The sequence below is a fragment of the Staurois parvus genome, unplaced genomic scaffold (assembly GCF_062004578.1).
Source record: "Staurois parvus isolate SC_StPar_1 unplaced genomic scaffold, SC_StPar_1.0 ptg000372l, whole genome shotgun sequence".
In the NCBI taxonomy this organism is placed as follows: Eukaryota; Metazoa; Chordata; class Amphibia; order Anura; family Ranidae; genus Staurois; species Staurois parvus.
This window is the reverse complement of record NW_028318168.1, coordinates 3,323,795-3,340,212: the sequence shown is the minus strand read 5'-3', so window position 1 is coordinate 3,340,212 and position 16,418 is coordinate 3,323,795.

Here is a 16,418-nt window from a genome sequence, read left to right as displayed (position 1 = left end):
TTAGTTGCAGCAGCTGCTGACCAGTGTATTTTGGTAGCATGGTATCCTTCTCTCAGACTACAAAGTCCTAGTGAGGGGATTCCTCATCCACCTTGTTTGTGTGGAGAAATCTGTTCATTTTCTTTTTATTCAACTCACTGGCTTAAAAAAAAAAATAAAAGAACCATCTATGGCCAGCTTAAGAGTGACATGCTGTTCTTCTTGGAAGTCAAAGAGTTACCTGGGTGTAGTCTCCTGGGTGGAGTCCAACCTCAGGTAACCCATTAAAAGCCAAAGTTTTTTACTCTCTGTAAAACACACATGATCATAAGGAGCAATATGTAAGTACGGTACTTGTAGTTCAACTTCTGGTAATCCACTAAAAATCTAAATTTTTTGTTCTCCCTAAGACACAATAGACATGATGATTAGAGATGAGCGAATCGAAGTATCCGAAGTGGAATTCGAGTCGAATATCGGAAAAATTTCGATTCGTGCCGAATTCGGACGCGCGAATCGAAATTTTTCAGAAAATGGCGGCTGACATGTGCGGCGACGGAGCGGGGATGTCTGGGAAGGCGCGCAGACAAGGCGCGCTGACCCATAATGCATTCCTCAACTACATGTGATCGCATCAGCCAATCAGCAGCCAGCCAGCCAGCACTGTGTAATGGTCGAGCTATAAATAGCGGCCATTTTGGAATTCTTCATTTGCCTGCAGTCATTGAACAGAGGCAGACCGCTCTGTACTAGGGACAGGGACAGAGTTAGGGCCACAGAAACGATAATTGGGGACAGAGAAAAGTTACTTAGGGACAGAGAACCATTACTCAGGGACACAGACTTGTTAATGAGGGCCACAGAATCGTTATTTAGGGACAAAGAAACGCTAGTTAGGGCCACAGAATTCATAATCAGGGACAGACAGAATTGTTACTCAGTGCCAGAGAATTGTTACTTAGGGCCACAGAAACGTTATTAGGGCCACAGAATTTTTACTCAGGGACAGACAGAATTGTTACTGAGTGCCAGAGAATTGTTACTCAGGGACAGACAGAATTGTTACTGAGTGCCAGAGAATTGTTACTTAGGGCCACAGAAACTTTAATTAGGGCCACAGAATTTTTACTCAGGGACAGACAGAATTGTTACTGAGTGCCAGAGAATTGTTACTCAGGGACAGACAGAATTGTTACTGAGTGCCAGAGAATTGTTACTTAGGGCCACAGAAACTTTACTTAGGGCCACAGAATTTTTACTCAGGGACAGACAGAATTGTTACTGAGTGCCAGAGAATTGTTACTCAGGGACAGACAGAATTGTTACTGAGTGCCAGAGAATTGTTACTCAGGGCCCCAGAAACTTTACTTAGGGCCACAGAATTTTTACTCAGGGACAGACAGAATTGTTACTGAGTGCCAGAGAATTGTTACTCAGGGACAGACAGAATTGTTACTGAGTGCCAGAGAATTGTTACTTAGGGCCACAGAAACTTTACTTAGGGCCACAGAATTGTTACTCGCACAGACACAGAATTGTTACTCGCACAGACACAGAATTGTTACTGAAGGCCACAGAACTGTTACTTAGGGCCACAGAATTGTTACTCGCACAGACACAGAATTGTTACTCGCACAGACACAGAACTGTTACTGAGGGCCACAGAACTGTTACTTAGGGCCACAGAATTGTTACTCGCACAGACACAGAATTGTTACTCAGGGCCACAGAACTGTTACTTAGGGACAAAGAAACGCTAGTTAGGGCCACAGAATTCATAATCAGGGACAGACAGAATTGTTACTCAGTGCCAGAGAATTGTTACTTAGGGCCACAGAAACGTTATTAGGGCCACAGAATTTTTACTCAGGGACAGACAGAATTGTTACTGAGTGCCAGAGAATTGTTACTAAGGGACAGACAGAATTGTTACTGAGTGCCAGAGAATTGTTACTTAGGGCCACAGAAACTTTAATTAGGGCCACAGAATTTTTACTCAGGGACAGACAGAATTGTTACTGAGTGCCAGAGAATTGTTACTCAGGGACAGACAGAATTGTTACGGAGTGCCAGAGAATTGTTACTCTGGGCCACAGAAACTTTACTTAGGGCCACAGAATTTTTACTCAGGGACAGACAGAATTGTTACTGAGTGCCAGAGAATTGTTACTCAGGGACAGACAGAATTGTTACGGAGTGCCAGAGAATTGTTACTCAGGGCCACAGAAACTTTACTTAGGGCCACAGAATTTTTACTCAGGGACAGACAGAATTGTTACTGAGTGCCAGAGAATTGTTACTCAGGGACAGACAGAATTGTTACTGAGTGCCAGAGAATTGTTACTTAGGGCCACAGAAACTTTACTTAGGGCCACAGAATTGTTACTCGCACAGACACAGAATTGTTACTCGCACAGACACAGAACTGTTACTGAGGGCCACAGAAACTTTACTTAGGGCCACAGAATTGTTACTCGCACAGACACAGAATTGTTACTCGCACAGACACAGAACTGTTACTGAGGGCCACAGAACTGTTACTTAGGGCCACAGAATTGTTACTCGCACAGACACAGAATTGTTACTCAGGGCCACAGAACTGTTACTTAGGGACAAAGAAACGCTAGTTAGGGCCACAGAATTCATACTCAGGGACAGACAGAATTGTTACGGAGTGCCAGAGAATTGTTACTCAGGGCCACAGAAACTTTACTTAGGGCCACAGAATTTTTACTCAGGGACAGACAGAATTGTTACTGAGTGCCAGAGAATTGTTACTCAGGGACAGACAGAATTGTTACGGAGTGCCAGAGAATTGTTACTCAGGGACAGACAGAATTGTTACTGAGTGCCAGAGAATTGTTACTTAGGGCCACAGAAACTTTAATTAGGGCCACAGAATTTTTACTCAGGGACAGACAGAATTGTTACTGAGTGCCAGAGAATTGTTACTCAGGGACAGACAGAATTGTTACGGAGTGCCAGAGAATTGTTACTCAGGGCCACAGAAACTTTACTTAGGGCCACAGAATTTTTACTCAGGGACAGACAGAATTGTTACTGAGTGCCAGAGAATTGTTACTCAGGGACAGACAGAATTGTTACGGAGTGCCAGAGAATTGTTACTCAAGGCCACAGAAACTTTACTTAGGGCCACAGAATTTTTACTCAGGGACAGACAGAATTGTTACTGAGTGCCAGAGAATTGTTACTCAGGGACAGACAGAATTGTTACTGAGTGCCAGATAATTGTTACTCAGGGCCCCAGAAACTTTACTTAGGGCCACAGAATTTTTACTCAGGGACAGACAGAATTGTTACTGAGTGCCAGAGAATTGTTACTCGGACAGACAGAATTGTTACTGAGTGCCAGAGAATTGTTACTTAGGGCCACAGAAACTTTACTTAGGGCCACAGAATTGTTACTCGCACAGACACAGAATTGTTACTCGCACAGACACAGAATTGTTACTGAAGGCCACAGAACTGTTACTTAGGGCCACAGAATTGTTACTCGCACAGACACAGAATTGTTACTCGCACAGACACAGAACTGTTACTGAGGGCCACAGAACTGTTACTTAGGGCCACAGAATTGTTACTCGCACAGACACAAAATTGTTACTCAGGGCCACAGAACTGTTACTTAGGGACAAAGAAACGCTAGTTAGGGCCACAGAATTCATACTCAGGGACAGACAGAATTGTTACGGAGTGCCAGAGAATTGTTACTCAGGGCCACAGAAACTTTACTTAGGGCCACAGAATTTTTACTCAGGGACAGACAGAATTGTTACTGAGTGCCAGAGAATTGTTACTCAGGGACAGACAGAATTGTTACGGAGTGCCAGAGAATTGTTACTCAGGGCCACAGAAACTTTACTTAGGGCCACAGAATTTTTACTCAGGGACAGACAGAATTGTTACTGAGTGCCAGAGAATTGTTACTCAGGGACAGACAGAATTGTTACTGAGTGCCAGAGAATTGTTACTTAGGGCCACAGAAACTTTACTTAGGGCCACAGAATTGTTACTCACACAGACACAGAATTGTTACTCGCACAGACACAGAACTGTTACTGAGGGCCACAGAAACTTTACTTAGGGCCACAGAATTGTTACTCGCACAGACACAGAATTGTTACTCGCACAGACACAGAACTGTTACTGAGGGCCACAGAACTGTTACTTAGGGCCACAGAATTGTTACTCGCACAGACACAGAATTGTTACTCAGGGCCACAGAACTGTTACTTAGGGACAAAGAAACGCTAGTTAGGGCCACAGAATTCATACTCAGGGACAGACAGAATTGTTACGGAGTGCCAGAGAATTGTTACTCAGGGCCACAGAAACTTTACTTAGGGCCACAGAATTTTTACTCAGGGACAGACAGAATTGTTACTGAGTGCCAGAGAATTGTTACTCAGGGACAGACAGAATTGTTACGGAGTGCCAGAGAATTGTTACTCAGGGACAGACAGAATTGTTACTGAGTGCCAGAGAATTGTTACTTAGGGCCACAGAAACTTTAATTAGGGCCACAGAATTTTTACTCAGGGACAGACAGAATTGTTACTGAGTGCCAGAGAATTGTTACTCAGGGACAGACAGAATTGTTACGGAGTGCCAGAGAATTGTTACTCAGGGCCACAGAAACTTTAATTAGGGCCACAGAATTTTTACTCAGGGACAGACAGAATTGTTACTGAGTGCCAGAGAATTGTTACTCAGGGACAGACAGAATTGTTACGGAGTGCCAGAGAATTGTTACTCAGGGCCACAGAAACTTTACTTAGGGCCACAGAATTTTTACTCAGGGACAGACAGAATTGTTACTGAGTGCCAGAGAATTGTTACTCAGGGACAGACAGAATTGTTACGGAGTGCCAGAGAATTGTTACTCACGGCCACAGAAACTTTACTTAGGGCCACAGAATTTTTACTCAGGGACAGACAGAATTGTTACTGAGTGCCAGAGAATTGTTACTCAGGGACAGACAGAATTGTTACTGAGTGCCAGATAATTGTTACTTAGGGCCACAGAAACGTTATTAGGGCCACAGAATTGTTACTCAGGGACAGACAGAATTGTTACTGAGTGCCAGAGAATTGTTACTTAGGGCCACAGAAACTTTAGTTAGGGCCACAGAATTGTTACTCAGGGACAGACACAGAATTGTTACTGAGGGCCACAGAACTGTTACTTAGGGCCACAGAATTGTTACTCGCACAGACACAGAATTGTTACTGAGGGCCACAGAACTGTTACTTAGGGCCACAGAATTGTTACTCGCACAGACACAGAATTGTTACACAGGGACACAGAACTGTTACTGAGGGCCACAGAACCGTTACTTAGGGCCACAGAATTGTTACTCGCACAGACAGAATTGTTACTCGCACAGACACAGAATTGTTACTCGCACAGACACAGAATTGTTACTCAGGGACACAGAACTGTTACTGAGGGCCACAGAACTGTTACTTAGGGCCACAGAATTGTTACTCGCACAGACACAGAATTCTTACTCGCACAGACACAGAATTGTTACTCAGGGAAACAGAACTGTTACTGAGGGCCACAGAACTGTTACTTAGGGCCACAGAATTGTTTCTCGCACAGACACAGAATTGTTACTCGCACAGACACAGAATTGTTACTGAGGGCCACAGAACTGTTACTTGGGGCCACAGAAACGTTAATCAGGGACACAGAATTGTTACTGAGGGCCACAGAACTGTTACTTAGGGCCACAGAATTGTTACTCGCACAGACACAGAATTGTTACTCAGGGACACAGAATTGTTACTCAGGGACACATAATCGTTTAATTAAAGAGTATGTCAGACAACATGCAGAGGAGTGGCAGAGGACGCAATGTTTTAGGAGCGAGCAGACGTGGCAGCAGAGGAAGGGGTCGAGGCAGCACTATTCGCAGCCAGAGGCCAGTGCTCCCGGTGTCATCCAGCGGTCGTGTCTCCACCGACAACCCTGCCGTCATCGATTGGTTGGCTCGGTCGTCTTCCTCTTCCCAGGTCACCTCTGACACCTACAGCCAACGGTCGGTGGGTACGTCAGACACAACCGTTAGTTGGCATGGCCCGGGACCAAGCCCACTGAAATCACGTGTCCTCTACCTGCCCCTGTCCTTTGGTGTTCCCTCACCAAGCGAAGTATCGCATGCTGTGGGCTCAGCCCCACTGTACAGTGAGGAAGAGCTAACAGAGGGCGGTCAGGAACGGGGGGAGACATCCGCCTTTTCAGCAGCTAGGCGAAGAAGTAGTGGCGAGGAGAGTGGCCCGGTAGCCGGTCTAGAGACAGGTCTGTCTCCTGACCCAGACGCAGCCGAGGGGGCTAGTAGTGAGGCGGAGACCCTACTTGATGATGAGGAGGTTGATCGCACTTGGCAGCCTCGTCGTCATCAGGCAATTTCTTCCGCATCATCAGGAGAAGAGGGTGGCAGCTTGGCAGTGAGCGAAACAGTCGGTGGGTTGCCCAGGAGACAGCAGCAGGGTCGCAGCAGTGTCAGTGGAAGCAGTGTCAGTGGAGCCAAACGGCCACGGAGTAGAGCACCAGCTCCACTGCAGCCTACCACCACGGCCAGTAGTGGTGCCGGTGTGCACGGAGGAAGCAGCAGTCAGCCAGTGAGGAGTATCGGGGGCAAAGTTTCCTACTCGGCGGTGTGGCAATTTTTCGTCAAGCCGCCCGAGGAAGTAAACGTAGCCGTATGTCGACTATGTGGCCAGAAAGTCAAGCGTGGCCAGGGGGCCCATGTTGGGACTATTTGGGCCATGTTGGGACAATGGGAGACCTCCCATTGCTGCTGTCTCCATCGCCACACTCTGCCATGTGCCACTTTCAGGTCTCCTCACACACTGCTGGTGTGTAGAATTTTTTGACATAGGGTGCTGGCAGATTACGGGCCTCCCATAGCTGCTGCCAGGCCCCTAATCTGCCATAGGCCCCTATATACCGCCTCCTCATGCTGCTGCCAGGTCCAGAGTCTCTCATGGGTCCCTGTACGGCCTCCCATTGCTGCTGTCTCCATCGCCACACTCTGCCATGTGCCACTTTCAGGTCTCCTCACACACTGCTGGTGTGTTCAGTTTTTTGACATAGGGTGCTGGCAGATTACGGGCCTCCCATAGCTGCTGCCAGGCCCCTAATCTGCCATAGGCCCCTATATACCGCCTCCTCATGCTGCTGCCAAGTCCAGAGTCTGTCATGGGTCCCTGTACGGCCTCCCATTGCTGCTGTCTCCATCGCCACACTCTGCCATGTGCCACTTTCAGGTCTCCTCACACACTGCTGGTGTGTAGAATTTTTTGACATAGGGTGCTGGCAGATTACAGGCCTCCCATAGCTGCTGCCAGGCCCCTAATCTGCCATAGGCCCCTATATACCGCCTCCTCATGCTGCTGCCAGGTCCAGAGTCTCTCATGGGTCCCTGTACGGCCTCCCATTGCTGCTGTCTCCATCGCCACACTCTGCCATGTGCCACTTTCAGGTCTCCTCACACACTGCTGGTGTGTTCAGTTTTTTGACATAGGGTGCTGGCAGATTACGGGCCTCCCATAGCTGCTGCCAGGCCCCTAATCTGCCATAGGCCCCTATATACCGCCTCCTCATGCTGCTGCCAGGTCCAGAGTGTGTCATGGGTCCCTGTACGGCCTCCCATTGCTGCTGTCTCCATCGCCACACTCTGCCATGTGCCACTTTCAGGTCTCCTCACACACTGCTGGTGTGTAGAATTTTTTGACATAGGGTGCTGGCAGATTACGGGCCTCCCATAGCTGCTGCCAGGCCCCTAATCTGCCATAGGCCCCTATATACCACCTCCTCATGCTGCTGCCAAGTCCAGAGTCTGTCATGGGTCCCTGTACGGCCTCCCATTGCTGCTGTCTCCATCGCCACACTCTGCCATGTGCCACTTTCAGGTCTCCTCACACACTGCTGGTGTGTAGAATTTTTTGACATAGGGTGCTGGCAGATTACGGGCCTCCCATAGCTGCTGCCAGGCCCCTAATCTGCCATGGGCCCCTATATACCGCCTCCTCATGCTGCTGCCAGGTCCAGAGTCTCTCATGGGTCCCTGTACGGCCTCCCATTGCTGCTGTCTCCATCGCCACACTCTGCCATGTGCCACTTTCAGGTCTCCTCACACACTGCTGGTGTGTAGAATTTTTTGACATAGGGTGCTGGCAGATTACGGGCCTCCCATAGCTGCTGCCAGGCCCCTAATCTGCCATGGGCCCCTATATACCGCCTCCTCATGCTGCTGCCAGGTCCAGAGTCTCTCATGGGTCCCTGTACGGCCTCCCATTGCTGCTGTCTCCATCGCCACACTCTGCCATGTGCCACTTTCAGGTCTCCTCACACACTGCTGGTGTGTAGAATTTTTTGACATAGGGTGTTGGCAGATTACGGGCCTCCCATTGCTGCTGCCAGGCCCCTAATCTGCCATGGGCCCCTATATACCGCCTCCTCATGCTGCTGCCAGGTCCAGAGTCTCTCATGGGTCCCTGTACGGCCTCCCATTGCTGCTGTCTCCATCGCCACACTCTGCCATGTGCCACTTTCAGGTCTCCTCACACACTGCTGGTGTGTAGAATTTTTTGACATAGGGTGCTGGCAGATTACGGGCCTCCCATAGCTGCTGCCAGGCCCCTAATCTGCCATAGGCCCCTATATACCGCCTCCTCATGCTGCTGCCAGGTCCAGAGTCTCTCATGGGTCCCTGTACGGCCTCCCATTGCTGCTGTCTCCATCGCCACACTCTGCCATGTGCCACTTTCAGGTCTCCTCACACACTGCTGGTGTGTAGAATTTTTTGACATAGGGTGCTGGCAGATTACGGGCCTCCCATAGCTGCTGCCAGGCCCCTAATCTGCCATAGGCCCCTATATACCGCCTCCTCATGCTGCTGCCAAGTCCAGAGTCTGTCATGGGTCCCTGTACGGCCTCCCATTGCTGCTGTCTCCATCGCCACACTCTGCCATGTGCCACTTTCAGGTCTCCTCACACACTGCTGGTGTGTAGAATTTTTTGACATAGGGTGCTGGCAGATTACGGGCCTCCCATAGCTGCTGCCAGGCCCCTAATCTGCCATGGGCCCCTATATACCACCTCCTCATGCTGCTGCCAGGTCCAGAGTCTCTCATGGGTCCCTGTATGGCCTCCCATTGCTGCTGTCTCCATCGCCACACTCTGCCATGTGCCACTTTCAGGTCTCCTCACACACTGCTGGTGTGTAGAATTTTTTGACATAGGGTGCTGGCAGATTACGGGCCTCCCATAGCTGCTGCCAGGCCCCGAATCTGCCATGGGCCCCTATATACCGCCTCCTCATGCTGCTGCCAGGTCCAGAGTCTCTCATGGGTCCCTGTACGGCCTCCCATTGCTGCTGTCTCCATCGCCACACTCTGCCATGTGCCACTTTCAGGTCTCCTCACACACTGCTGGTGTGTAGAATTTTTTGACATAGGGTGTTGGCAGATTACGGGCCTCCCATTGCTGCTGCCAGGCCCCTAATCTGCCATGGGCCCCTATATACCGCCTCCTCATGCTGCTGCCAGGTCCAGAGTCTCTCATGGGTCCCTGTACGGCCTCCCATTGCTGCTGTCTCCATCGCCACACTCTGCCATGTGCCACTTTCAGGTCTCCTCACACACTGCTGGTGTGTAGAATTTTTTGACATAGGGTGCTGGCAGATTACGGGCCTCCCATAGCTGCTGCCAGGCCCCTAATCTGCCATAGGCCCCTATATACCGCCTCCTCATGCTGCTGCCAGGTCCAGAGTCTCTCATGGGTCCCTGTACGGCCTCCCATTGCTGCTGTCTCCATCGCCACACTCTGCCATGTGCCACTTTCAGGTCTCCTCACACACTGCTGGTGTGTAGAATTTTTTGACATAGGGTGCTGGCAGATTACCGGCCTCCCATAGCTGCTGCCAGGCCCCTAATCTGCCATAGGCCCCTATATACCGCCTCCTCATGCTGCTGCCAAGTCCAGAGTCTGTCATGGGTCCCTGTACGGCCTCCCATTGCTGCTGTCTCCATCGCCACACTCTGCCATGTGCCACTTTCAGGTCTCCTCACACACTGCTGGTGTGTAGAATTTTTTGACATAGGGTGCTGGCAGATTACGGGCCTCCCATAGCTGCTGCCAGGCCCCTAATCTGCCATGGGCCCCTATATACCGCCTCCTCATGCTGCTGCCAGGTCCAGAGTCTCTCATGGGTCCCTGTATGGCCTCCCATTGCTGCTGTCTCCATCGCCACACTCTGCCATGTGCCACTTTCAGGTCTCCTCACACACTGCTGGTGTGTAGAATTTTTTGACATAGGGTGCTGGCAGATTACGGGCCTCCCATAGCTGCTGCCAGGCCCCTAATCTGCCATGGGCCCCTATATACCGCCTCCTCATGCTGCTGCCAGGTCCAGAGTCTCTCATGGGTCCCTGTACGGCCTCCCATTGCTGCTGTCTCCATCGCCACACTCTGCCATGTGCCACTTTCAGGTCTCCTCACACACTGCTGGTGTGTAGAATTTTTTGACATAGGGTGTTGGCAGATTACGGGCCTCCCATTGCTGCTGCCAGGCCCCTAATCTGCCATGGGCCCCTATATACCGCCTCCTCATGCTGCTGCCAGGTCCAGAGTCTCTCATGGGTCCCTGTACGGCCTCCCATTGCTGCTGTCTCCATCGCCACACTCTGCCATGTGCCACTTTTAGGTCTCCTCACACACTGCTGGTGTGTAGAATTTTTTGACATAGGGTGCTGGCAGATTACGGGCCTCCCATAGCTGCTGCCAGGCCCCTAATCTGCCATAGGCCCCTATATACCGCCTCCTCATGCTGCTGCCAGGTCCAGAGTCTCTCATGGGTCCCTGTACGGCCTCCCATTGCTGCTGTCTCCATCGCCACACTCTGCCATGTGCCACTTTCAGGTCTCCTCACACACTGCTGGTGTGTAGAATTTTTTGACATAGGGTGCTGGCAGATTACGGGCCTCCCATAGCTGCTGCCAGGCCCCTAATCTGCCATAGGCCCCTATATACCGCCTCCTCATGCTGCTGCCAGGTCCAGAGTCTCTCATGGGTCCCTGTACGGCCTCCCATTGCTGCTGCCTCCATCGCCACACTCTGCCATGTGCCACTTTCAGGTCTCCTCACACACTGCTGGTGTGTAGAATTTTTTGACATAGGGTGCTGGCAGATTACGGGCCTCCCATAGCTGCTGCCAGGCCCCTAATCTGCCATGGGCCCCTATATACCGCCTCCTCATGCTGCTGCCAGGTCCAGAGTCTCTCATGGGTCCCTGTACGGCCTCCCATTGCTGCTGTCTCCATCGCCACACTCTGCCATGTGCCACTTTCAGGTCTCCTCACACACTGCTGGTGTGTAGAATTTTTTGACATAGGGTGTTGGCAGATTACGGGCCTCCCATTGCTGCTGCCAGGCCCCTAATCTGCCATGGGCCCCTATATACCGCCTCCTCATGCTGCTGCCAGGTCCAGAGTCTCTCATGGGTCCCTGTACGGCCTCCCATTGCTGCTGTCTCCATCGCCACACTCTGCCATGTGCCACTTTTAGGTCTCCTCACACACTGCTGGTGTGTAGAATTTTTTGACATAGGGTGCTGGCAGATTACGGGCCTCCCATAGCTGCTGCCAGGCCCCTAATCTGCCATAGGCCCCTATATACCGCCTCCTCATGCTGCTGCCAGGTCCAGAGTCTCTCATGGGTCCCTGTACGGCCTCCCATTGCTGCTGTCTCCATCGCCACACTCTGCCATGTGCCACTTTCAGGTCTCCTCACACACTGCTGGTGTGTAGAATTTTTTGACATAGGGTGCTGGCAGATTACGGGCCTCCCATAGCTGCTGCCAGGCCCCTAATCTGCCATAGGCCCCTATATACCGCCTCCTCATGCTGCTGCCAGGTCCAGAGTCTCTCATGGGTCCCTGTACGGCCTCCCATTGCTGCTGTCTCCATCGCCACACTCTGCCATGTGCCACTTTCAGGTCTCCTCACACACTGCTGGTGTGTAGAATTTTTTGACATAGGGTGCTGGCAGATTACGGGCCTCCCATAGCTGCTGCCAGGCCCCTAATCTGCCATAGGCCCCTATATACCGCCTCCTCATGCTGCTGCCAGGTCCAGAGTCTCTCATGGGTCCCTGTACGGCCTCCCATTGCTGCTGTCTCCATCGCCACACTCTGCCATGTGCCACTTTCAGGTCTCCTCACACACTGCTGGTGTGTTCAGTTTTTTGACATAGGGTGCTGGCAGATTACGGGCCTCCCATAGCTGCTGCCAGGCCCCTAATCTGCCATAGGCCCCTATATACCGCCTCCTCATGCTGCTGCCAGGTCCAGAGTGTGTCATGGGTCCCTGTACGGCCTCCCATTGCTGCTGTCTCCATCGCCACACTCTGCCATGTGCCACTTTCAGGTCTCCTCACACACTGCTGGTGTGTAGAATTTTTTGACATAGGGTGCTGGCAGATTACGGGCCTCCCATAGCTGCTGCCAGGCCCCTAATCTGCCATGGGCCCCTATATACCGCCTCCTCATGCTGCTGCCAGGTCCAGAGTCTCTCATGGGTCCCTGTACGGCCTCCCATTGCTGCTGTCTCCATCGCCACACTCTGCCATGTGCCACTTTCAGGTCTCCTCACACACTGCTGGTGTGTAGAATTTTTTGACATAGGGTGTTGGCAGATTACGGGCCTCCCATTGCTGCTGCCAGGCCCCTAATCTGCCATGGGCCCCTATATACCGCCTCCTCATGCTGCTGCCAGGTCCAGAGTCTCTCATGGGTCCCTGTACGGCCTCCCATTGCTGCTGTCTCCATCGCCACACTCTGCCATGTGCCACTTTCAGGTCTCCTCACACACTGCTGGTGTGTAGAATTTTTTGACATAGGGTGCTGGCAGATTACGGGCCTCCCATAGCTGCTGCCAGGCCCCTAATCTGCCATAGGCCCCTATATACCGCCTCCTCATGCTGCTGCCAGGTCCAGAGTCTGTCATGGGTCCCTGTACGGCCTCCCATTGCTGCTGTCTCCATCGCCACACTCTGCCATGTGCCACTTTCAGGTCTCCTCACACTGCTGGTGTGTAGAATTTTTTGACATAGGGTGCTGGCAGATTACGGGCCTCCCATTGCTGCTGCCAGGCCCCTAATCTGTCATGGGCCCCTATACCGCCTCCTCATGCTGCTGCCAAGTCCAGAGTGTGTCATGGGTCCCTGTACGGCCTCCCATTGCTGCTGTCTCCATAGCCACACTCTGCCATGTGCCACTTTCAGGTCTCCTCACACTGCTGGTGTGTTGAATTTTTTGACATAGGGTGCTGGCAGATTACGGGCCTCCCATAGCTGCTGCCAGGCACGTAATCTGCCATGGGCCCCCGTACCGACTCCTTATGCTGTGACGTTGCAACAAGGTGGAATTCAACCCTACATATGTTAGACCGCCTTTACGAACAGCGAAAGGCCATCACCGATTTCCTGATGTTAAAAGCGGATAAAGGTACTCCCTGTGTAACTTAGATGTCAGCCATTGGCAGCTCATGCGTGACACCTGCGCTTGCTCAGGCCCTTTGAGGAGGCCACGCTATTCGTGAGTCGGCAGGACTATGGGATGAACGACGTCATTCCTCTGTTGCACGTCCTGGAACAAATGCTGTTAACAATGGCTGGTCAGGGTGCGGTAGACGTGGCGCACAGATCTCAACGCCACATGACCCCTGTGGGGGCAGGACAGGAAGAAGAGGAGGAGGTAGAGGAGGACATTGGTGCTCAGGAATTATTGAGTGAAATGGGTGGTTTTTCCACTCAGCGGACAGGAGTGGAGGAGCAGGAGCATCTGGTAGAGGAGGAGGAGGAGGAGACAGAGGACCCAGACGCACCGTGGCAGTATGCTGTGGAGATGGAGGCAGGGAGTCCCTCGCATTCCTTGGCACAAATGGCCCATAGCATGCTCGGTTGCTTGCGTAGCGACAGCCGAATAATAACCATCAGACAGAGGGATGACTTTTGGCTGTCCACCTTGTTGGACCCTCGCTACCGTTCAAAAATGGTGGCCTTTTTCACACCTGCTGAGAGGGAGGCCAAAATAACGTACTATAAAAACCACCTATGTAGTCAGCTGGTCTCTGCCTGTCTGCGCCAACGTCCATCCTCAGACACTGTGGGCCCTGTGCGCTCGCGTTCCGCTGCCATGGCAGCAGGGGAGGGGTGGGGTGGTAGGAGCAGTGGCAGCTCCACCAGCAGCGGCTGCCTCAGTCTGCAGTCGATGATGAGTAGCTTTCTTCACCAGCGCAGTGAGGAAACTACTAACCAGCCGCAGCAGCAGCAGCAGCAGCAGCATCAGGTGGACCTGGAGCAGGACCTCAAACAACAGGCTTAGGCCTACTTGGACAGCACCCTGCCAACCGAGGTAGACAATCCCCTTGACTACTGGGCAACGAAACTTGACCTTTGGCCCCAACTAGCTGAATTTGCCCTTGAAAGGCTGTCATGCCCGGCCAGTAGCGTGGCATCGGAGCGCGTGTTTAGTGCGGCAGGAGGTATTGCAACTCCGCGGAGGACACGACTGTCCACCCAAAGTGTGGAGAGACTGACGTTTGTGAAAATGAATCAGGCGTGGATTAGTCTGGATTTCAAACCACCAGTTCCTGACACAACTGACTAAATCCGCCATGAATCATGCCCCAAACATGTGCCACTTTCAGGTCTCCTCACACTGCTGGTGTGTTCCATTTTTTGTCATAGGTTGCTGGCAGATTACAGGCTTTCCATAGCTGCTGCCAGGCCCCTAATCTGCCATGGGCCCCTATACCGCCTCCTCATGCTGCTGCCAGGTCCAGAGTCTCTCATGGGTCCCTGTACGGCCTCCCATTGCTGCTGTCTCCATCGCCACACTCTGCCATGTGCCACTTTCAGGTCTCCTCACACTGCTGGTGTGTTCCATTTTTTGTCATAGGGTGCTGGCAGATTACGGGCCTCCCATAGCTGCTGCCAGGCCCCTAATCTGCCATGGGCCCCTATACCGCCTCCTCATGCTGCTGCCAAGTCCAGAGTCTCTCATGGGTCCCTGTACGGCCTCCCATTGCTGCTGTCTCCATCGCCACACTCTGCCATGTGCCACTTTCAGGTCTCCTCACACTGCTGGTGTATTCCATTTTTTGTCATAGGGTGCTGGCAGATTACGGGCCTCCCATAGCTGCTGCCAGGCCCCTAATCTGCCATGGGCCCCTATACCACCTCCTCATGCTGCTGCCAGGTCCAGAGTCTGTCATGGGTCCCTGTACGGCCTCCCATTGCTGCTGTCTCCATCGCCACACTCTGCCATGTGCCACTTTCAGGTCTCCTCACACTGCTGGTGGGTTCCATTTTTTGTCATAGGGTGCTGGCAGATTACGGGCCTCCCATAGCTGCTGCCAGGCCCCTAATCTGCCATGGGCCCCCGTACCGACTCCTCATGCTGCTGCCAGGCCCGTAATCTGTCATGGGCCCCTGTTGTCGCTTGTTGGCATATTCCGCTCGTTCAGATGCTCCTTCTCCTGCTACTCCTCTTCACGGATTCCGTCAGCAGTCTTTCTTGGAATCCGTTTCCAAGAGACAACAGTTTGCGAGCACGCACCAGACGGTGCAGAAACTGAACGTCCTCCTGTCCAAGTTGCTGCTGCCAGGCTCGTAATCTGTCATGCGCCCCTGTACCGCCTCCTCATGCTGCTGCCAGGTCCAGAGTGTGTCATGGGCCCCCGTACCGACTCCAAATGCTGCTGCCAGGCCCGTAATCTGTCATGGGCCCCTGTACCGCCTCCCCATGCTGCTGCCAGGTCCAGATTGTGTCATGGGTCCCTGTACGGCCTCCCATTGCTGCTGCCAGGCCTGTAATCTGCCATGGGCCCCCGTACCGACTCCTCATGCTGCTGCCAGGCCCGTAATCTGCCATGGGCCCCTGTACCGCCTCCTCATGCTGCTGCCAGGTCCAGAGTGTGTCATGGGTCCCTGTACGGCCTCCCATTGCTGCTGTCTCTATCGCCACACTCTGCCATGTGCCACTTTCAGGTCTCCTCACACTGCTGGTGGTTTCCATTTTTGTCATAGGGTGCTGTATGGCCTCCCATTGCTGCCGCCTCCACCGCCACACTGTGGCTCCACACTCTGGTTTTGGCCCCGTGACTGGCCAAATGAGTGAAGTGTGCGGTGATTCTAAGATCGACGGCACTCATCTGCATGTCATACTGCCTGACAGTATTATTTCTCTTCCCCAGCAGACTCCAAGGGCATTTAAATTAAAGGTACAGTGTTCAGCACTAATATTAAGTCTCTCTGAAGCCTAGAAACACCCTTTTTTAAGTTAAATTCACAGCGAATATATTCGACTCGAATCAAAATTTTTCCACGAATTCGCCGAATCAGTCGA